This window comes from Monodelphis domestica, chromosome 1 (assembly GCF_027887165.1).
Source record: "Monodelphis domestica isolate mMonDom1 chromosome 1, mMonDom1.pri, whole genome shotgun sequence".
Taxonomy (NCBI): domain Eukaryota; kingdom Metazoa; phylum Chordata; class Mammalia; order Didelphimorphia; family Didelphidae; genus Monodelphis; species Monodelphis domestica.
The window spans coordinates 675,960,636-675,983,881 of NC_077227.1; the positions used below are offsets into that span (position 1 = coordinate 675,960,636).

General features: G+C 37.2%; 1 long non-coding RNA gene across 1 annotated transcript; it reads right to left on the reverse strand.

Moving 5' to 3' along the window:
* Nucleotides 1-6,938: 6,938 nt before the first annotated feature.
* Nucleotides 6,939-22,873, reverse strand: LOC103100363 (uncharacterized). Its single transcript, XR_008917709.1, has 4 exons — nucleotides 21,757-22,873; nucleotides 8,799-8,938; nucleotides 7,758-7,836; nucleotides 6,939-7,477 (listed from the first exon to the last, which is right to left on the reverse strand). It is a non-coding gene; the product is annotated as an uncharacterized LOC103100363 (long non-coding RNA).
* Between the last annotated feature and the right edge of the window lie 373 nt (nucleotides 22,874-23,246).

Genomic DNA, 23,246 nt, shown 5'->3' on the forward strand with positions numbered 1-23,246 from the left:
GCTCTTTCTAGGTAAAAACAAAAAACAATAAACCCAACAACTATGATCCAATGATTAAGACCAAATCCTAGCTGGATTAGATGGCTTCTAAGGTCCCTTCTATATCTAAATCAATAATCCTATCTTCCATGAAGTCCAATCTGATTGCCCCAGCTAAAAGCTGCCTTTTTATTATCATTTCTTTTGCTACAATACTATCTAAATTTCTTTCTCCTCATGATCACTTCCTAGCTTATTTAAATGGGCATAATTCAGAGATACTGTGGGTTTATTTCCATCTGACCACAATAAAGAGAATATTGCAATAAAGTGAGTCACACAGATTTTTTCGTTTCTCTGTGCATTTAAAGGTTATGTTTACACTATACTGTAGTCTGTAAGGTGTACAAGAGTATTATGTCTAAAAGAATATTGTACAACTTACTAAATATGTGACCCTGGGCAAGCCACTTAACCCCAATTTCTTGACCCCCATTGCTCTTCTGCTTTGGAATTAATATTTAGTATTGATTTTAAGGGAGAGGATAAGGGTTTTAAAAAAATAAATATGCCTTAATTATAAAATGCCTTATTGCTAAAAATGCTATCATCTGAGTCTTAAAAAAGTTGTAATTTTGCTGGTTAAGGGTCTTGTCTCAATGTTGATGATTGCTGACTAATCAAAATAGTGGTTGCTGAAGGTTGGGCTGGCCATGACAATTTCTTAAAATAAGATAACAATGACGTTTGCAGCCTCAATTGACTCTTTTGCTTACTTGAATACTTAGAGACACTGTACGGTTAAGTGTCCTGATTTCAATATTGTGTCTCAGGGAATAGGGAAGCTGGGAAAAGGAAGAAGGACAGAGAACTCTGGTAGATGGAGCAGTCGGAACACACACTATGTTTATTAAGTCCACATTCCTATGTGGGTTGTTTCTTTGTGATAACCCAAAGCCATTACAAGAATAATACCAAAGATTGCTGATCACGGTTCACCATAACAGACACAATAATAGTGACAAAGTTTGAATTATTACAATAATTGCCAAATTATGGCACAATGATACTATATGGATCCATACTGTTGGAAATATGGCACTGATGGATTTGTGATACAGGGTTATCACAAAACTTCAATTTGTAAAAAGGACAATTTCTTCAAAGTACAATAAAGCAAAGCACAATAAAAAGAGGTGTGTCTGGCCTGAAAAATCTTCCATGATTCTCTGTCCTCTGCTAGTGCCTTCCCTTTGAGAATAACCCTATATAAATCTTGTTTGTGCAATTGTTTGCATGTTGTTTTCCATTACACCACAAACTGAGAGCTCCTTGAGGCCAGGGTCTGTTTTTGCCTCTCTTCTCATTCCCAGAGACTAGGCCAGTGTTTGGCATATAGTAAATGCTTAATAAATAACTTACTGGCAACTTATTTCTGTATAGAATGGATCAGTAAGATAGTAGATTATAGCTTCCTTCAAGGCAGGAACAGTAGCACTTTCTACCTTTTCATTCCTAGAGTTGAGCATGGAAAATTCACTAAGCAATTGTTGCTGTTGCTTGTCTCCGTTCAAAGGGAATAAATATTGTGTTCTCAAAAGTCTCCTCCTCAATCACTAAAACCAATTATAAAACTTAAAAATTGATTGTTCTTGAAATATCAGATCCTGAGCTAAATTTAACAAGGTGCCCCCAAAGTCTTAATGAAATAGTTAATAAATTTCAATAAAATTTATTTTATTAAATAAACAAATTAAATTTTAAAAGATTCTTGGGATAACGTGATAAACACTAGCAATTATGGTTTTTCACTATAATCATCTGAAATACACATTAGATCTGGTACCATATAGGAAGAGCACTATTCTCTGGAATAATGATTCTTGCCAGGCAGGTCATCTTATGATGCTTAAACCCCATAGAGTTATTAAGAACAGCCAGATACTACTGCTCCCTTCCTACCACCCCTTAAACCTAAGTGTGATACTTGAGTGGGCTCTTAAGAGCCATCTCTTATTTCAAACGGAAGTTGGCAACTCAACTGTCCTACTTGCCAATGAGATTCATTTTTAATCTATGTTCCTTTGAACCCCTAAGAGTTCTCTAGAGAAGATAAACACTTCTCGGGGCATCTACTCTCACAAAGACAAACACATAGGAATGACTTGTAAATTCAAACAATTCTAGAGATGAGAGAGATTATTTCATCCACTGCCTTCATTTAAAAGATGGAAAAATAAGTGCCCAGAGAGTCTAAGAAAATCATAAATAATGTGTCAGATCCATGATATACCCAGGTGTCTTGATTCTAAATACTCAAATACCATGAATACCATCTGAGCAATTATCTGAAGAATGACAAGAAGAAGAACAAACATTTATATAGGATCTTAATATTTTCAAGCTGCTTTAAATGTTATCTCATCTCTTCTTCAGATCCATACAGCAAGGTAGAAGCTATTATTATCCCTATTCTTCAGATAAAGACACTGAGATTCTAAGGAGTTAGTTTGATTTGTCCAGCTAATAAGTATTTGAGGCAGGATTTTAATTCAGGTTTTCCTGGCCCCAAATCCCGCAGTCTATCCACTTTTTTCCCTAGAAGTTTTTTTTTTTTTAAATTTTCCTTTTTCAGGTATAGGTATAGAAACATAGTTTTAAAGCTAATGGAAGATAAGAAGACTCAATCACAGAAAGGTCAAGTCACTTTGTTAAAAGTCAAGTAAATAGTCATTCACAAACATTTATTAAATATTTATTATGTGCCAGGCACTGTGCTAAATTCTGGAGATACAAAGACAGGCAAGCCAAAAAACAGGTCCTGACCTTGGAGAGCTCACAGCTTAGTGGTGGAGATACCAAGTAAATAATTAGATAAATACAAGTAGTGAGTGATAGAACTGGGTTTTGAACTGATTCTGTGACTGAAAATCTAGCAGCCTATCCCTAGCACTGAAACACTATTTAATATGAAAAGAAATTGCTTGGAACAACCAAGACAGCTTTCAGTCGAAGACATATAGCAGCGGATAGAACAGAACTGACCCCCAAGCTATCCATTTTGATCATCTTTCTCTAAAACTTGCCAATCAAAACATTCTCCTCCAGCTCTCAGATTCTACAATTCTAGGGCAATGTACTCAGATTAGATTCATTAAATATGTATTTGGTCCAGCGGCCTGAATTTCAGAACAAAACATGTTAAATCCTTTGAGAGAGAGGTGGCATCACAGAAAGAATCCTGGTCTGGGTATCAGGATGTTGGGATTTGATTTTCAGCTCTGCCTGCATCAACCCCCACCCATCCATCTTATTAGCTTTTAAGAAGGGATTAGTTAGTGAACCCTGAGTGAGCCTCAGTTTCCAATTTAGGAAAAAGGAGGGTACATGCCTTTCCTGCCTGCCAACCATGATTATATGAGGTTAATGGCTATGATAGTACTTCATTAGCATAAATTCTTCAGCAAATTCTTGTCCCAATATAAATGTCAGCCATTATTAGTCATTACATCTTAAATCCAGGTATTCTACTCATGGATAATATTGAAAATGATGATGGATGGTTAGTCCATTTTAGTGATTAATCAGAAAAAGGGACTTCCTCAACAGCAGCAGTATCATTGTTCACATATGCAGGGGATGGAGAATAGATTTGAGTGGTCTGAAGACTTTATCATCTAATAGGAAGTGTTGCAAAAGTGATTATTAAAATTAAAATTAAATTTCAATTTGCATGTGATCTGAAAAATTTATTTTAAAAATATGAATTATCAAAAAAAGAGTATTGAACTTAAAGTGTGATCCCTTGGGGTGAAATCTTGGCTGGCTACTTCTAACTTATATGACCTTGGAGTGACTATTTTATTTCTCTGGGACTCAGTGTCCTCACGTGTAAAATGAGGAGGCTGGACAAGAACCTCTTGAAGGTCCCTTCCAGCTCTAAAAGTATGGTCCTACGTTTGAATGCTACCCTTTTATTTACAACCTGAATATCTGTGTGTGTGCCATTGCCCTTTCTTGGTTCCTTAATCTGTAAAAAGGGAAGAGATTAGATGACATCACTCAGATTCTTTCTGTCCCTAAATCTCATGATCTTCCTTCATTCATCTGGAGTAGCTCTAGAAAAATCCCTAGCTGCCTGCAGTTATGTTATATTTGACTTGGCAGGTAAGTAGAACACTGAATAGAGTGCTGGATCCGAAATCTGGAAGATTTGGGTTCAAATCCTTACTCGATTATGCTCCAGCTATGTGATCCTAGGTAAAACACTTCTGTTTGAGTTTTCTCATCTATAAAATGGGGCTAATAATAGCACCTTAACTAACTCTCACAGTTGTTAAGAAAGTCAAATGAGATAATATTTGTAAAGGGCTTAGTACAGTGCCTGACATAGAGTATGTGTTATATAAATGTAAGCTATTATTATTAGTGTCAAACCAGAAATCAGTGTGTAGCCTCTGGAGATTTTACCTGACTTAATCTCATGAGTAAAACATTTCTTTCTCTTTTAAAAAAAAAATTTAGTATCAATTCTAAGATAGAAGAGCAGCAAGGGTTAGGTAATTGGTATTAAGTGACTTGCCCAGGGTCACACAGCTGGGAAGAATCTGATGCCAGATTTCAAACATTTAACATAAGAATTAGGAGCACTTCAACTAGGTGGCACAATGGGCAGATTATTGGACTTAGCCTTGAGAAATTGCTCACTATGTGACCCTGGGTAAGCTATTTAACCCCCATTTGCCTCAATTTCCTCATCTGTTAAATGAGGAAAATAATAGCCTCTAATGAGATAAAATCCTTAAAATGTTAAATACTAATTATTATTCCTAGCTATGATATGTCATAGTGTCCCTTTCTCCCTCCCTCTCATCCTAGGCTCTAAATCTTTGAAGGCTACCAAAGGGAAAAGTCTGATACCGAGTGATTGCAATGAAGTTCTGCCCTGTGAGTCACATCCATTATGGCCTTAAGCAAACAAACATCAGGAATCTTCTCCTTACATGCAACATGATGGATATCCTGGGGAGACCCCAAGGTATGTAAATAATAGAATCTCTGCCATGTCCTTCCACAATTCATTACAAACTGGCTCTGTAAGTGCTCTAACATCAGTCAGAAGAGCAGAGTTATCAGAGCAACATCTCTATTGCTGGTCATTAATTATTCCTTTATCACAGGGAGGGAAGGAAGTGGAAAGAGAAGACATGTAACAGAGTCGATATTAAGTTGTCCATCCATCCCAGGCCTGGAGCAGAGGTTAGAAATCACTACCATTAGGTACCTAGGGACAGCCGGAATCCTTGTGCCCTAGTACTATTAGCAACTACATCAGATTTAGAATTATACAATTTCAGAACTAAAGGAAGGGGAGACCCCAAAAGTCACCTATGCCAACCCAGAGATGGCTGAAAATCCCCTCTATAGCACAGATGAGTGCTTGTTCAGTCTCTGCCAAAAGCCCTCTAGTGATGGAGGCACCAGTGACTCTTGAGATTTCCTATTAAACTTTAAGAAGAAAGGGAGGAAGAAAGAGAGGAAGGAAGGAAGGAAGGAAGGAAGGAAGGAAGCAAGGAAGGAAGGAAGGAAGGAAGGAAGGAAGGAAGGAAGGAAGGAAGGAAGGAAGGAAGGAAGGAAGGAAGGAAGGAAGGAAGGAAGGAAGGAAGGAAGGAAAGAAGGAAGGAAGGAAGGAAGGAAGGAAGGAAGGAAGGAAGGAAGGAAGGAAGGAAGGAAGGAAGGAAGGAAGGAAGGAAGGAAGGAAGGAAGGAAGGAAGGAAGGAAGGAAGGAAGGAAGGAAGGAAGGAAGAGACACTGAGTAAGAGCATACAAAGAAATGAGGATGCAAACAGAAGTAAAGATGTCCTTGCTCTGAAGGAACTCAAATTCTAATTAGGGAAACAAAACACAAAGGAGAAATTTTGGCCAGAGAGGGGAATTTTGATCAGGTAAGTCACAGGATGGTGAGTGGGAGCAGAAGGAAAATTGATAGACTCGCAATGACAGTTGATTTGATCTGGTTTCATGGTTAAAGACCTGAAAAGAATGGAGAGGAAAGAATATTAAGTTGGTGGACAGGAAGTTGTGGAGGAGGAGATGGACAGAAGGTAGGAAAGGGAGGGCAAATTGGTAGCTGGGGCTTTCCTAAAATACTGGTCCAGAGATAGTCACTAATAAGGAAAGTAGGGGCTTATAGTAGAAATTATCCTAAGGCATAAAGGAAGTTAGGGCAGTCTCAGACACCCAGTAGCTGTAGGACTCTGGACAAGTCACTTAACTCTGTTTGCCTCAGTTTCCTCACTATAAAATGAGCTGAAGAAGGAAATGGCAGATCATCTTTGCCAAGAAAACTCCAAATGGATCATGAAAGGTCAGACATGATTGAAATGACTAAATAACAAAGAAGTTAATGATTAGGAAATGGCCAAAGACTAAGTTAGAAGAGTTTCCTTATGTGTAGCCAAAATCTCCATTTCTGAACTTTCCACTGTTTTCTCCTACTTGTTTGTTCTCTGTGTTTAAGCAGAATATGTCTAATTCCTCTTTGCAATGATAGGCCTTCAAACACTTGAAAATAGGAATCACATACCCCCTCCATCTTCCCTTCTCTAAGCTAAACTTCCCCAACTCCTTTGATTACTGCTCATAGGTAGGGTATAGTCTCCAGGCCCTTCAGTCCCTGTTGTTTTGGTGTGGACACTTTGGTTTGTCAATATCCTTTTTAAAATATGGTTTCCACAAATGAACATGACACTCCAGATTGTGATGTGACTGGGGTAGAGGGTGGCAGACCTGTCAATATCTTTTCCCACATATTTTATTAATTTACCTTCTTATCCCTTCATCTCATTTAGAGTGAAAAAGATTGTTATAGCAGAAAGGTGCTTATAGGCTTATGAGAGCAGATGGTAAAATTTTCAGTGAGAAACATTTATACCTTGGAAATCAGCAAATGCTATAAGTCAAGGCTTGATTTACTATTTTATTGATGGTCCAGACTTAAGAAAATGATGGAGAAAAATGAAATGTTTCATCCATAATTCAGATTAAAATGAAAAGTGCATCAGTATTTCCCCCAGAGAGTCAGTTGTGAAACATTTGTCAGCACATCCCTGCCTTTCCCTCTCTAACCCCAGCCTGGAATTACAAAACTTTCCTTGTCCTGAACTCACCAGGTCACCCTCTTCTCTAGATTGGATCAAAATAATTGGGTGAAGGAACAAGAAGTTGAAACAAATTTCCTGAAAACAAGATAATTCCTGAAGACATCAAACAGCATCTTGTCAATTATTCCCAAAAGGAGTTACTCAAAGTCCAGCACACACCTCAAGTGTGTATATTATTTAATATCATTTTCTTCCTTCACTTTATCTTCTGATGCTCCGTCATGGCATGGAGGTGATGCTGGGGTTCTCCAAAGCTCTGTTAGAGTCTACCAATTTGGAAAGTCTTCAAGTATAGGGTCAGGGATGTGCCTGGTGTTGATTGTCCAAGGAACAGCCTATACAGATAGGGGAAATGAGAACCAGGAATTTGTTTATTTATTTGTTTATTCATTTATTTATTTTTACAGCCACAATTACTCACTAAGAGTGTGTATCAGGATACTGAAGGGTCATTGTTGCTGGTGATAGTGGTCTTTCATTTTTGAAGACCAATGGATTATAATCTACCAGAGTAAATCCACGTCAAAGAAATAAATCAAGGATCCTTGAAATATTGAAGTAAGATCAAGTTAGTTACTTTGTGGCTGCCATATCACAATGTCTACTCCCACTAACCTTGAAGTCCATCAAAGGTCTCAGGTTTTTTTCACATGAAGTGTCCTCCATACGCTCCATCCTGCCCATGTTCACAATCCTGTGAATCAAAAGAACGGGCCTTTTTACAATTGTGTAGTAGGCTGTGTTTGTAACAGTAAATTCCTCCTTTAATTCCAGTTCTATATTGGGAAAGTTATCTTTTAGGAAAACAAATATTGAAAAGGCCCCTTGGCTCCTGAGGTCCAGGGCTGAATGTACACCTCCCGAAGCAATGGGAAACAGCTGTGGAACTCCAGCTGCCATTCAGAGGAGGGAAATCACATTCCAAGGATGGAAGCCCATTAGCAGCAGCCATCCCCCCTTTTCTCTACCTCCCCCCCAAAAAATTCCTTTTGGCCCTGGTCTGTTTCTTTCCTCTTTATGAAAAGATAGCCACTTTCTGGATACATCTTTCCCAATGTCCTGATAGTGTTAGCTGTCTAAATTTAGGGAGCCAGGGCACCCTGGAATGAGAGTTTGGCCCCTTGAGATCTGGCTTTGAAGCCTTTTCTCCAGCCCTTTGTAGGGAGTTTTTCAGTGTGTGAGTGGGAGTTGAAAAATCGAGGTAATTTAAACTAATTATGGGGACAACAAAAGGGAAGGCTGCCAAATTCCAGGAAAGTTTAGATATTTGATTAGATTTTACATTTTTTAAAAGGAAACCTAAGAAAAGAACATACTTGGTTTCTATTTAGAATAGAAATTTATACACTCAAAATATGGAAGAAACCATAGTCTTGTTCTCTTGCCTCCCTATGCCAAGCCTAACTAGGACAGAAAAGGAGGAAGATAAAATGCATTATTAACATTTGTTTTGTTTTTCCTGTGGGTTGGTTTGCTCTGAAAGATTTTCACTAAAGTTGCCTTCTTTGTTACCTCCCCCAACATGTGGGCATGACCCTGGTTCTCAAAGGCAAGATGCCATTATAACTGAGGTCTAGCAGCTTGTACCAAGCTCAAAACACTTCTGTTGAGGGCTTGCTGAAGGATGATAGGTCTGGCCCCTGTGGACAAGCCTACCTAAGTGGAAAGATGCTCGTCCAAAGGGGCAGTCATCAGGGCATGGTGGGATTTGGGTTTGGTCTTGTCCTCTGGTCACAAAAAATGACACAATCACCCATCATTCAACCAGTCAATAAGCATTTCTCCAGGGCCAGGTACTGTGGGAAAAATAAAAAGAAAGAGACAATCCCTCTCAAGGAACTGACATTCTTTGGATGGAAACAATGTGTACAATGTAAGAGCTAGCATTTATATAGCACTTACTGTATGCTAAGCACTTTGTAATTATTATCTCAATTGAACCTAACAACAACCTTGCAAGTTAGGTGCTATTATCTCCATTTTGCAGATGAGGAAACTGAGGCAGTAGAAGTTAAGCAACCTGCCCAGGATTTGAAGTCCAGTCTTCCTGACTCCAAGACTAGTGACTAGCTACTGTGCCACCATGGATAAGTTTATGCAGAATAACCACAAAATTAATAACAAGCAAATGAGGAAGGGAAGCCTCTAGAACTAGGGATAAAAGGTTTCATATAGACCAGAGTTTCTTAATAGGGGATCCAGGGACTATTTTTTTTAACACCTGCAATTGAAGATAATGCATTTCCTTTGTGATCCTATATATTTTGCTTTATTCATTTGAAAACATTGGTTGAAGAAAGGGATCATGGGTTTCACCAGTCTACCAAAGGAGTCCATGAAAGAAATAGGTTAAGAATTCCTGATGTAGAGGATGGTAAATGAGTTATATCTTGGAACAAGAGAGGAAAACACAATTCTGGGCACATAGTGATTAATAACATATTAATCATAATAATAGCTAATTTGAACTCATCACCAGTAATAATTATAGCTAACATAAGACTTTAAAGTTTGCAAAGAACTTTATGAATATTATCTGGCTCGATCTTCACAAAAACTCTGGAAGGTAGGTGCTATAATTATTTCCATTTTGCAGATGAGAAAACTGATACAGACAATGTTTAAATAACTTGACTACATTCACAGAATAGCTAGCTAGCATCTATGACCAGCTTTAAATTCAGATCTTTCTGACTCCAGGTCTAACATTCTAACTTGTAGAGGTCTAGTTTGTACACATTTGCTTGTTGTCTTCCGCATTTGATTCGTGAGCTCTTTGAGAGCTGAGACTATCTTTTGCCTCTTCGTGTATTCCCAGCACTTAACATAGTACCTGGCATATAGTAGGCATTTCATTTAAGAAATGTTTAATTACTGACTGATGAATGGTTTACATATTTACTCCCCTCTTAGATTGAAGGCTCCCTGAGAATGCAATTTTTTTTGCCTTTTATTTTGCATTCCTAGTAATTAGGACAGTGCCTGGCACATAGTAGGACCATAATAAGTAGATATTTAATGTCTATTGATTAATTGACATATGAGAGAGAGGTCAGAAGGGAGAACACTCCAGGATGGGGACCAGCCATTGCAAAAGTACAGATAAGAGAGATAGAGTGTCATGTCTACTGAGAAATAACAGCACTCTTGTGATCTATGATGAAGGAGAATGACTGTCCCAATGCAGCCAAAGTTGTCTAAAATACTAAAGCCTTTACCCAAGATAGTTTGACCATTCCAACTCTTTAGCAGAACATGTAGCTTTAGACTATTGAAATAAGTATAGGGAAAAAGTGCTACTTTCATTCCCTTTCCTTTGGTACTTTGAAAAATTCATAATATATCAATTTTTATTTATTTTATTTTTCCAGTCTCTATATTCTATTTTATTGATTAATTAAGAACATTTTTCCATGGTTACATGATTCATGTTCTTTCCCTCCCCTCCTCTCACCTCCATCCCATAGCCAATGCACAATTCCACTGGGTTTTACATGTGTCATTGATTAAGATCTATTTCCATATTATTGATATTTGCACTAGGGTGATTGTCTAGAGTCTACATCCCCAATCGTATCCCCATCGACCCATGTGCTCAAGCAGTTGTTTTCTTCTATGTTTCTACTCCCACAGTTCTTCCCTCTGAATGTGGATAGCATTCTTTCTCATAAGTCCCTCAGAATTGTCCTGGATCATTGCATTGCTGCTACTAGAGAGAAGTCCATTACATTCGATTATACCACAGTGTATCAGTCTCAAGTGTATAAGGTTCTCCTGGTTCTGCTCCTTTCACTCTGCATCAGTTCCTAGAGGTTATTCAAGTTCACATGGAATTCCTCCAGTTCATTATTCCTTTCAGCACAATCTTATTCCGTCACCAACATATACCACAATTTGTTCAGCCATTCCCCAATTGAAGGCCATCTCTTTATTTTCCAATTTTTTGCCACCACACAGAGCATAGCTATGAATATTCTTGTACAAGTCTTTTTCTTTATTATCTCTTTGGGGTACAAACCCAGCAGTGCTATGGCTGGATCAAAGGGCAGACAGTCTTTTATCATCGCCCTTTGGGCATAGTTCCAAATTGCCCTCCAGAATGGTTGGATCAATTCACAACTCCACCAGCAATACACTAATTTCCCAACTTTTTCACATCCCCTCCAACATTTATTACTTTCCTTTGCTGTCATGTTAGCCAATCTACTAGATTTGAGGTGATACCTCAGAGTTGTTTTGATTTGCATTTCTGTAATTATAAGATATCATAATTTATCACTTTGTTATCATCCTTCCACATTTTTAATATTACTGTGGCCAAAAAGTCCATCCCTTGCTAGCCAACCCTAGGCATAGGTAGGCTGATCACCAACCCATCTCCATATGCCATATTGAAAGTCTTAATAGGCCCTCTAAGAGTTTGTGCTTCATTGGATGGAGAACCCAGTGTCACCACCATACTATAAGAGAATATTAGAAGATGATTTTATTACTTTCCACCATGAGACCTGTGTAAGTTCCTTGATGGCAAGGACTATTTCATCTTGACTTTGTTGCTGTTCTTCCTGTGTTTTCAAAGAGGACCAAGGACATTATGGAATGGTGTCCTGCCTTGTGTGTGAATTGGATTCAAGAGAAGTCAGGTCCCATAGTCTTCAGCCTCACTGTCTTTGAGTCATCAAATTTCAATATCAAGACAAAAGTTAAGATGGCTAGCGATGGCTTATAGCCCCAGCATCTACCACATAGTAGGTCCTTGATAAATATATGTGGGACGAAATAATTAAAGCACTTTGTGTTTGGAGGCAGCCTGAAAGGAGTTAGAAAGACACATACCCCTATAATCCCTCCTCCCACCCCCTTCTTCCTTACCTTAGTTTTACCTCACCTGGCCTCTCCTCAGGAGTATGCTAGCCAGTTCCCACCAGCTGAAAAGAACCAATTGTGTGTGTGTGTGTGTGTGTGTGTGTGTGTGTATTAAACCTTGGAAACAAACAAATTGTACACATCAGGACTCGATTTATTGATTTGCTGATAGCCTAGGCTTAAGAGAATGATGGAGAAAATGTTAATTCAAATTAAATTTAAAAGTATATCCTGCATACATTTTTATCACAGAGTCAGTTCTTAAATATTTACCAGTACATCTCTTTGGCCTCTCTCTTTTTAGCTCCAGTCTTGGAGTTTACAAAGCCTTCTTTGCCTCTAGCTCATAGGGTTGCCCCCCCCCTTTAAAGCTATGAATAAAATAATTTCTGAAGACACTGAACAAGTGGTCTCTTGCAGTTGTTGCCAGAGGGATCTACTTGAAGACTTCTTCCTGACCAGTTTCTGAGTCAGTTGGATTCTTAACTCTGTAGGTTGGCATCTTCTCCTACCCCCAATCATGTCACAGTGGAGAGTGTTTTCCTGGGCTGTCGTTCTTGTATAAGTATGTAAGCTGCTGTCTTTCTGTCCCTGGGGAATTAGAAGAAAGGTTGGGGCATGTTTGCTGATGCACATGCTTCTGCATTCCTTTACTGGTGGCAATAATGATGATAATTACATATTCCTTCTTCCTTGTACTACCCAGCCAAAAGACACAGCAGAAGAGTAACATCGCAAGTCATAAAACTCAACCCAGTCTTCTATGCCCATGAAATCCAAACAAAGGAGTGTCAAGAGCACTTCTTGCCCCATGTCTTTTTGAAATAAATTTTATTGATATCTTATGCTTTTACATAATCTATATCCTTCTCTTATAATAAAAAAAAATTAAAAGAGGAGGGAAAAAGTTGCAAAAGACTTAACCTACTTACTGAAAAAGCCTTACCTTATAGCAAGGTTTCTTGACCAGAGCTCAGTCCATACTTGATTTAAGAGAGTCTGTGAACTTAGATGTGAATATATGTGTATGTATGTATGTAAGTATATATATGTATATATGTGTGTGTTTCAATATAATTAGTTTCCTTTGTAATCCTTTATATTTTACTTTATGCATTTAAATACATCATTTAGTCAACAGCTAGATGGCTCAGTGGATTGAAAGATAAATTTAGAGACAGGAAGTCCTAGGTTCAAATCCAATATCAGACACTTCCTAGCTGTGTGACCCTAGGCAAGTCATTTAATTAACCCCTATTGCCTAGCCCTTACTGCTCTTCTGTAACATTAGAACTAATATACAGTATTGATTCTAAGATGGAAGGTAAAAGTTTTAAATAATAAGAAGAAAGAAATAAAAAATAAATCATTTTGAAATTATTTAGAAAAAGGATGAATGGATTTCACCAAACTGAGAATGAGGTTCATGGCATCTAAAAGGTTAAGAATCCTTGCCCTATTGGCATTGCTCCACAACCATAGTCTGCCAGCTCTGTAATTATTTTCTCCCATATCTTTTTTGTATCTGAGCTTGGTCATTGCAATTTTGTACCATTCAGCTTCAACTCTTTCGAATGAATGAAAAACATTAGTTAAGTGCCTATGACAAATACAAGGGATATAAACACAAAACAAAAAATACTGCCCTCAAGGATATCACAGTTGAATTGGGTGAAAATACGCATAGAGAGAGAAGTGGCCAGAAAGAAGTGCTAACAGAATTGGTGAGTGTGGTATAATGTGGGTTCTTCCAGGAGCAGTGCCAAAATTGATCTGATCATGGTTCCAGATGTAGGGGAAAGAAAGGTATGGCCAAAAACTCTTGAGAAGATGGTCAAAGAGGTTTTTTAAAAATTGTTTAGTTTTTTTTTTATGTTATGGTTATTATACATGTTGTTCTCTTGACTCTGCTTACTTCACTTGGCATCAGTTTACATCTTCTTATTCCTCTCTGTCTTCATCATATTCATAATTTCTTATAAAACAATAATGTGTGATTATGATCATGTACAAAAGATCCTTGCCACTTCCCCAAATGATCATGCCTTATGTCTTTTAACCATCCATGAAAATAATTTGTTTGCTTGTTTCTTTGTTTTTAATCAGAAAATATATAAAACAAATACCAACAAAGTTGGGTGAATAGACTTCCTGAATTCTGGAAGCAACCTTAGATTCTTTAGACTGTATGAACTGGATGGGACCTTCAAAGACTCTGTCCAATTCCCTCATCTTATAAATAATATTAAAGTGTAGAGTATTGACATTTTTTGCCCAGGGTCACAAAGGCTAGTTAGGGACAGGAAAGGAATCCATAACCAGTGTCCTCCTCAGTGATATGTTCTTTTTGACATACAATCGTTCCATCATACAAAGTGTCTGATGGATGAAGTGATTGGGCAAGGGTCACTTCTAAATCCCACATAGAGCTAACAATCTAGATCTTGCCATCCTTGCTCTCCTAATTCCTATCCATGTGACCTTAGGCAAATTGCTTTCATTTCTCTAAAATGAAGCTTCTGTTTTCTCATATATAAAGTAATGACACTCAACCAGATGGCCTCTGAAATCTCTTGAGAATTCTAAATCTAGGTTCCTATAATCTAACTAGAGCTGATGTCATGTGGTGGAAAAAAAACACCAGATTTGGAGTCAGAGGGCCTACATTTAACTTCTAGTTTTACCATTCAACCTTAAAGGCAATATGACATAATGTTAAAAAAAAAAACCACAGGATTTTAAGTCTGAGGACATGGGTTCAAATACCAACTCTGCTACTTATGAGTTGTGTTATCTAGGTCAAATCTCCTAACTTCTCTAAGCTTTGGTTCCTTTCCTTCTAAAGTAAGAGAATTGGACTAGATTAGGATGTCTTAATATTTTTATATCAAGGTATCATTTGGTAGTTTAGGGAAGCCTCTGGACCCCTTCTTCTAATAATGTTTTCAAATAAATAAATTGACATCTATAGACATACAAAGGAAATCAATTGTATAAAAAGGTCTAATTTTAAAAAAAAACAACTATTCATGGACTTCAGGTTAAGAAATGCTAAACAAGATCATCTCTCAGAACCCTTTCCAACTGTAAATCATATGGTCCTAATCAGACTTGCCCTCCCTTATGTAAAATTTACTATTATGAAACCCAGAGAAAGGAAATAAATTACCGTAAATCATATAGTTCATAAGTGACAGAGCTGAGACTAAGTGTCAGGTCTCCTGACTCACAGTCTGGGTTTTCTCACACTCTCTTGGTTACCTCAAATGAAAAACCTGATCCGTACCTATAACCATAAAAAGAAGAAAAAAAACCCCTCTCTTCATTTTCTTAAAGCGTCTGAGAGTTATGAATAGATTGTAAGAACTGGAAGTTCCATTTTAATTCCTTCGGTTGGAACCCTCCTTTCTACCCTCTGGCTCACTGTGGGGCAGGATTTGGTTTGGTGTGAACAGAGTCAATGCTCAGCCCGCTGTGGGAGTGGGGGGAGGAAGAAGGAGCTGCCATCTTATTGCATGCCCCTAGAATGCAGAAAATGAAGTCATGGGGCCACTAGCACCCAGGAATGGGCAAGAAGGCCACGTGGTAGGCTGCCAAGGGTTCCGCAGGCTTCTCTATGCAAAGTGATTTGCAATCAGTTCCAAGTGATTACGCATTGTCTCTCATCGATTGGCACAAGGCATCCTTGACAGAATAATGAGCTGCAGCTGATGACAATCACAGTCTACTGTCTCCCTGGAAGTTTGATTGCACAGCCTTCCACTTCGGCAGTTGAGCCCCCATCACCACTACAAAGTACTGCAGGCAAGGTGGGAACTTTAATGCTGCAGAATTCCAGAGGGGAGAGACAGACGACCGGGTTTCCTACCAATGACTTGATATTTGTAAAACAGACTGATCGGTTTCTTTGCATTGAATTAACAGGGTAATTTTCTGTCTTCAAAGTCCCAAACACATCCCCTCCAAAAAAAATAATGAAAGAAGAAGAAGATCGGTGGGCATCTCTGAAGACAAAAGATGTCATCCCACTCCTTCATTCAAGGTCATTCAATATTTATTTTGCTGCTTTTCTTTTTTTAATATTTATGAGGGGTCTTACATTTGATTTCCAAGTTATTTCCCTCGATCCCAATCTCATAGTAGAAAAGGCCAATATTTGATACAGATATATGCATGAAACTATTTACTACATAGTTCCACCTATCAGTTCTTTCTGCACAGTAAATAGCGTGCTTTTGAAGCCCAGATGTCTTGGATGTAAAAGAAAATGGCTCATGCAATGATCTGGGATAATCCCGAAAGACTTATGACAGGGAATGCTATCCAACTCCTGAGAAAGAACTGTTGGAGTCATCTTTCAAATCAGTGTATCTTCGGTTTTATTTAGGGGTTTTACTTATGTATGACTTTACTCTTACAACAATGACCAATATGAAAGTGTTTTGCGCAGCAATAAAATGAAAAAAAAAATGGTTCTCTAAGATCCCTTCCAGTTTTAAATTCTCTGACCAGATGACACAGGATCACTTCTTAGGAAATTCCATAATGGAATGAAGACAGGGAGAGAAAAGTAAGCATACAGATAGCTATGAACTGAGTGAGCAAGCTTAGAAAGCACCAGTCCAGGAAAAACCCTGGGAGAATTTTTTTTTTAATTTTATTTAATTAGTCAATTTAGAACATTTTTCTTGGTTACAAGAATCATATTCTTTCCCTCCCTCCCCTCCCCCCACCCCTTCCCATAGCTTATATGCAATTCCACTGGGTTTTGCATGTGTCCTTGATCAAAACCTATTTCCATGTTGTTGATATTTGCATTAGGGTGATCACTTAGACTCTACATCCCCAATCATATCCCCATTGACCCATGTGATCAAGCAGTTGTTTTTCTTCTGTGTTTCTACTCAACCCTAAGAGAATTTTGAGGAAGGAAAGATCTCATTTCCTGGATGATTAGTGAAAGACCCATAGAGGAGGTATGACTGAGTCTTGGAAGAAAGCAATGATTTAAGTGAATGGAAAGTGGGATGGAGAGTGGGAAGAAAGGCCTTTCCTTGTCTGGAAAGATATAATGGAAAGCACTGAGAAAGGAGAATGTAGGAGGAAGACAAGGGAGAAGGTAATCCCATTTAGCAAGGAAGCTGAAGTCAGGAGAGCTAATGAGACAATTGTGGACAGGTAAATTGGCCAAAAAGTTCTTGACTTAGGATAGGAGGTTTACATTTTCTTGGGTAGGCAAAATGGAGCTACTGAAAGTTTAGGTCTTTGTTGTTGTTTTCAGTAAAAGAGTGGCATGATCATAGAATTATGGATTTAGAGTTGGAATGAGACTTTAGAGCTTATCGTGTCCAACCCTTACAGATGAGAAGAGAGGGATCCATAGAGGTTATGATTTGGCTATGATCATCTGTAGTAAATGGCAGAACCAGATCCTGCTGCCTGCAAATCTGACACTATTGCACTGAAGAGAATATTTAGCATATTTTTATTCACTCAATAAACATTTAGACTTGCCGCCAGACTATAGGAGGAGAACTGAGGCCAATGTTCATCAGTTTGTGAAAGAAAACACATATTGCTTACACTAGAGAAAAATTCACGGAGGAAATAAAGTGAAGAATGGCATGCTCCAATCTTCATTCAGATTTGGTCAGTTCCTTCTACAGCAGTGAACAGCCTTTTTCATCATGAGTCCATTGCATTGTTGATAATAGTTAAGTCATTCACAGATGATCATCACCATACTTTATTACTGTGACTGTGTACAATGTTCTTCTGGTTCTTCTCACTTGGTTTTGTATCCGTTTGTAGAAGTAGAAGATCCCTTAGGAGTTTGGGGTTTAAAAATCTACAGGATAGGGTAGCTAAATGATTCAATGGATAGAAAAGGGCTTTAAATCTAAACTCAGTCACTTCCTAGCTGTGTGACCCTGGGCAAGTCACTTAATCCCAATTGCCTAGCCCTTATAGCTCTTCTTCGTTAAAACCAATACAAAGTATTAATTCTAATATGGAAGATAAAGGTTTTTTTTTTTAATACAGGAAGAATATCCCTCAGATTCTCTATCTACCCATTTGTGATCTAAATGGCAGTTTTAGCGAAGGTCCTAAAACAAGAGTTAGTAGATTCTTTCCCTGGAGTCTTGCTGGCTCTCTTGTTGTCAAGAGAAAACATCTGTGTATTTAAATTGAGATTGCATTTTATTATAGCCAGGAATGCTTCTCAATAAGAGATAATGTGCTTGAATTTCACAAGGATGTGTAAATTGTGCAAGTCTTAAATTTCCTAGCTGGGTCCCACCTTCTGTCCCTATCTTTATAGACTGATATTTCCTAGGAAGGTACAGAGACTTACTTAAGCTAATAAAAGAACTATACTGCACAATAGAATTATAAACAAGACCCTAATTTATGATCTTGCTAATAATTAGACCTTCTTCACGGACATTTAATCTCTTTCTTAGACCTATTAATGGAATAAGTCTGAGTGTGGAGTCCCAAACACAAGTATCTAAGTAACCAGGCTAACAAGTCAGAGGTAGAATCTCCTCTTTTTTCTTAATACCTGTTTAGTGAGTAAGGCGTGGTTAAGGTAACATAAACTAGTTTTAGAAACAGCAACAAGAAGTGGTTGCCTTCAAGACTATCAATTATGGTACCATGAATGGAAAAGAAACACTGAATTTGAAATCATGAAACTTGGGTTCTTCTCCTGACTATGTCCCAATATGACTTGTGATCTGAGGCAAGTCATTGAATCTCGCTGGATCTCAGGTTACTCATTTGTAACATTAAATGTTATAGTTGATGAAGACTATAAGTTCACTAAAATCCTGAGAAGATTCTCCCTTTTCTCCTCAACTTGTTGAATTCTTTAATACTTAATTTTATTATTATAATTAATATATTATATATAATATTATATAATATTATATATAATAAATAATAAAATAGATAATAAAATAGATAAAAATATAAATAATAAAATATTATAATACTTTGAATACTTTAACCTTTCTAGTTTTCTCTCGTAATAATAACAGTTAACATTCACAAAGCATTTTAAAGTTTGCAGATCACCTTATAAATGAGCCTGGGAGGTAGATTCTATTATTATCCCCATTTTACAGATGATGAAATTTAGGCAAACATGTTTGGTATCTTGTTATTGCTTGTACATCTAATAAATGTCGTGGTTCAGATTTGCACTCAGGACTTCCTGAATCCAGTTCCAGAACATAATCAATTATGCCATCTATCTATTTCATGTAGTCTCACTTTGATAGACTAGGTTACCTTCTGTCCCTAGAATATACTTTGTTATTTCCTACCTCTGATATTTTGCTTTGGCAGTTTCCTTAACTTGGAACATCCTTCCTCCCCATCTTTTCCTGTTGATTCCTTATAGAATTGGAAAGTCAATTAAAATTCTATTTCTTCCTTGAAACCACCCTTCTCCCTCCCATCAATTTTCCCCTTGGGTCTCACCTAATACTTTTTGACACCTCTTTAAGTGAAATAATGTATATGAAGTGACTTTTAAACTGCAACTCCCTCAACATCAATTCTCTGCTATAATGATCTGTCCCCTATTAATCTCCTACTAAACTATGAGTTCCATGAGGACAAGAATAATGATTTTCTAAACTTTGTGTTCCCTCTGGCTCAGGTGCCTAGTATAGTGTCCTGGCCTAAATAGATATCTAATATATATTTGTTGAATTGAACTTATTTTTTAAAATCCTCATTCTATTTACTAAATAGGAAGGCAAAATGGAACCATGAAGACACAATCAAGCATACTTTAATTAAAATATAGAACATTTATTGATTTAATAAAAAAAAATACCTACAACTAAAGAAAAGTGAATACTTTAGTCTGAATTACCAAGAAGTATCTCACTATTGATCCAGGTGACTAGAAAACAGCTGGGAAATGTAAGATCCAGTTATTGGGAGTCAGTAAGCTTGGAATTGGGTCCTAGTTCTGACATTCTTTCAATATATTTCAATATATTCAGTTGAATTTAAATTACATCTGTTGTATGACTTTGGGCAAATTATTTTATCCAAACAATACCTCAGTTTCCTAATCTATAAAATAATAATAATAATAGTTAGCACTTATATATAGTATTTTAAAGCTGGGAAAGTATTTTATTGTATTTTTCCATATTACATTTGGATATAAATTTCAATAATCATTTTCTGACATTTTGCAACTCCATGTTTTCTCCCTCTCTCCCAGCTCTCATAGGTTGTACATGTGTTATCATATAATACATGTTCATCATGCTGTGAGATATGACTTACAGTAGGCAAAAATTCATGGAGGAAATAAACTGAACAATGGCATGCTTCAATCTGCATTCCAACTCCAGGCATTCCTTCTGTAGCAGTGGAGACATTTTCTTCATGAATCCTTTGGAGTTGTCCTGGCTCCTGGTGTTGCTACTAATAAAGTCATTCACATTTGATCATAATATGTTATTGCTGTCACTCTGGACAAGGTCCTCCTTTTGGTTCTGCTCACTTCACTTTGCATCACTTCCTGAAACTCTTTCCAGATTTCTTTGTGATTGTCCTGTTCATTATTTCTTGTGGCACAATAGTATTCCATTACAATCAGATATCACAGCTTCTTCAGCCATTCCCCAATTGATGGGCATCTCTTCCATTTCCAATTCTTTGACACCACAACAAGAGCTGCTATGGATTTTATCATGTAAGTATTACAAGATGCTTTTAAAATATTTCATGTTTTTCTCATAGCAACATAGCAGAGTGGATAGAGTTTTGGACCTGGAGTCAGGAAGAATCACCTTTCTGAGTTTGAATCCAGCTTCAGATATTAATTAGCTGTATAAGCATGGGCAAGTCATTTAACTCTGTTTGCCTTAGTTTCCTCATCTGTAAAATGAGCTGGTGCAGGACATGGCAAGCCATTCCAGTATCTTTACAAAAACAAAACAAAAACAAATGGGATCGATCTTGACTAAGAAATGGCATAAAATAAACTGAACACAGCCTGAAGCAGGACTTGAATGCAGGCCTTGCTGACTCCCATTATAAGATACTACCTCCCATACCACAATGAGCTATAAGGATCTTTCTACTTCTTAAAGTAGACTTAAAGTCCTGGAATTTTGACATCACTCTCTTATTTAAGAACTGTTCTAAGGGAAGTCACCTTTAGCAATGAGCAGGTGACTTTGAGGAATCCTTCCAAGTACCTGCATATTTGTGTGACTTCCTGTGAGCAATGCAGACAAAATATACAATTTAAAACACATCCAAGGGTCTATTCAAAAAAGAAGAACAAGAAATATTCCTTATAGGACTCTTCAGCCATAGCCTTGGTGGGGAGCAATAGAAAACACCAGATAAATTTCCCACTTTTCTTCCACTTGTGTGGAAGATACACGTGTCCCCTTGAAGAACATGATTTCTTAGGAAGTCAACATTCGCCTCCAAGGTGGGATTTCAGAGAAAACTCCCTTCACAAGAAACTAGCCTGAACACCATATAGCATCACTTACGCTAAGACACACAGCTCATTTCTCACTCTTTTGGTTTCCTTTATGCATCCAATTTCTGGTTCTTGCTATCAATTGATTTGGGGCAGTCCAGTGAGACATGAACCAAGGACAATATTTATTTGGGCTCTCCCTCCCAGAAATATATGGCTGCTGTAGTCACCTCTTAGGAAACCAAAGACTTACTGAGCTAAGAGATGGGAAAATCTTACCAGGTCATCCAGTCCAACACCTGCCCAGACAGGCTCATTGTCTTCACTGAACCACTGAGCACTTGACCCAGTTAGCTTCAAATATCTCAGGTATTCCTGTATTATTTATTTGTTAGAGATATTGAGAGATCATTTTGGCTGTAAAATGGAAGACACATTCAACTCATGTAGGTAGCATGGCCTTGAGCTAGATCTCCAATCTTCCCAATCCAGATTTGAATCCCAATTCTGATAAGTTCAAGCTGTGGAGGCAATGGCAGGTCTGTCACCCCTCTGAGACCTCAATTCCCTCATCTGTGAAATGGAGATAAGATTGTTAGGTAGCTCAGTGGACAGAGAGCTTGGCTTGGAAACAGGAGTTACTGGGTTCAAATTTGACCTCAGATGCTTCCTAATTATGTGACCCTGGACAAGTCATTTAACGCCAACTGTTTAGCCCTTACCTCTCTTCTGCCTTGGAACTGATAACCAGTATTGATTCTAAGACTAAAGGTAAGCATTATTTTGTTTTCTTTTAATGGGGATACAATACCTATAGTAACTACCTTTGAGTGCTATTGCAAAATTCAAATGAGAGTATATATAAATAAAATGCATTATAAACCTTAACATAATGTGTAAATTTCAATTCTTTTTTTGTTGTTGTTTTTGTTGGACCCATCCAACCTGTGATTTCCTTTCTCTAGGAAACTCCCAGTGAGTAAACTCCCTTTGCTATGTTATATCAAGTCTTAGAAAAGTGCCTGGATCTCGTGACTTGCCCGGGGTCATATGACCAGGATGAATCTGAGACAAGACTCAAAATGTGACCCCAGCCAGCCTTGATCCTCTTCTTCTTCATGTTAGTGTTAATATCACCGTTAGTGCTTTTGTTATTATTGAGCAATGAGGCATCACATGAAAAGGCTTTAAAGCTCTACATAAATGCCATTGTTATTAACTAAAGAGTTCACATGTAAAGTGTTTGGAAACTTTAAGTTACTATGCAAATGATTATTAATAATAATAATAATATGTAAAACACCTTATAAACTTTCAAGTTTCACATAAGTAGATTATTAATATTAGCAAATGATATTGCACATAAAGTGCTTTGGAAACCTTAAGGAACTATGTACATACTTATTAACATTATTATTAAAAATTACTATTATTTTTCAACACTACTAAAAATGTAAAATACCTTTTAAACTCTAAAGTTCTATATAAATAGTATCTACCATTATTATTTTCAAATGGAATTACATGCAAAGTACTTTAGAAACCTTAAGACATTCTCTAAATGCTTATTATTGATAATAATAAATTAAATAACATTTAAATACCTTAGGAATTTCAAGCTTCCTTATGAATATTAATGATTAAAAATTGATCAATGAAATACCATTCTAATCAATCCCCAAATCCTCTAGTAATACCAATTTTTATTATTATTGATAAATGAGGTAGCATAGGTTAAACCCTTTATAAACCTTAAGGTTTTATAGAAA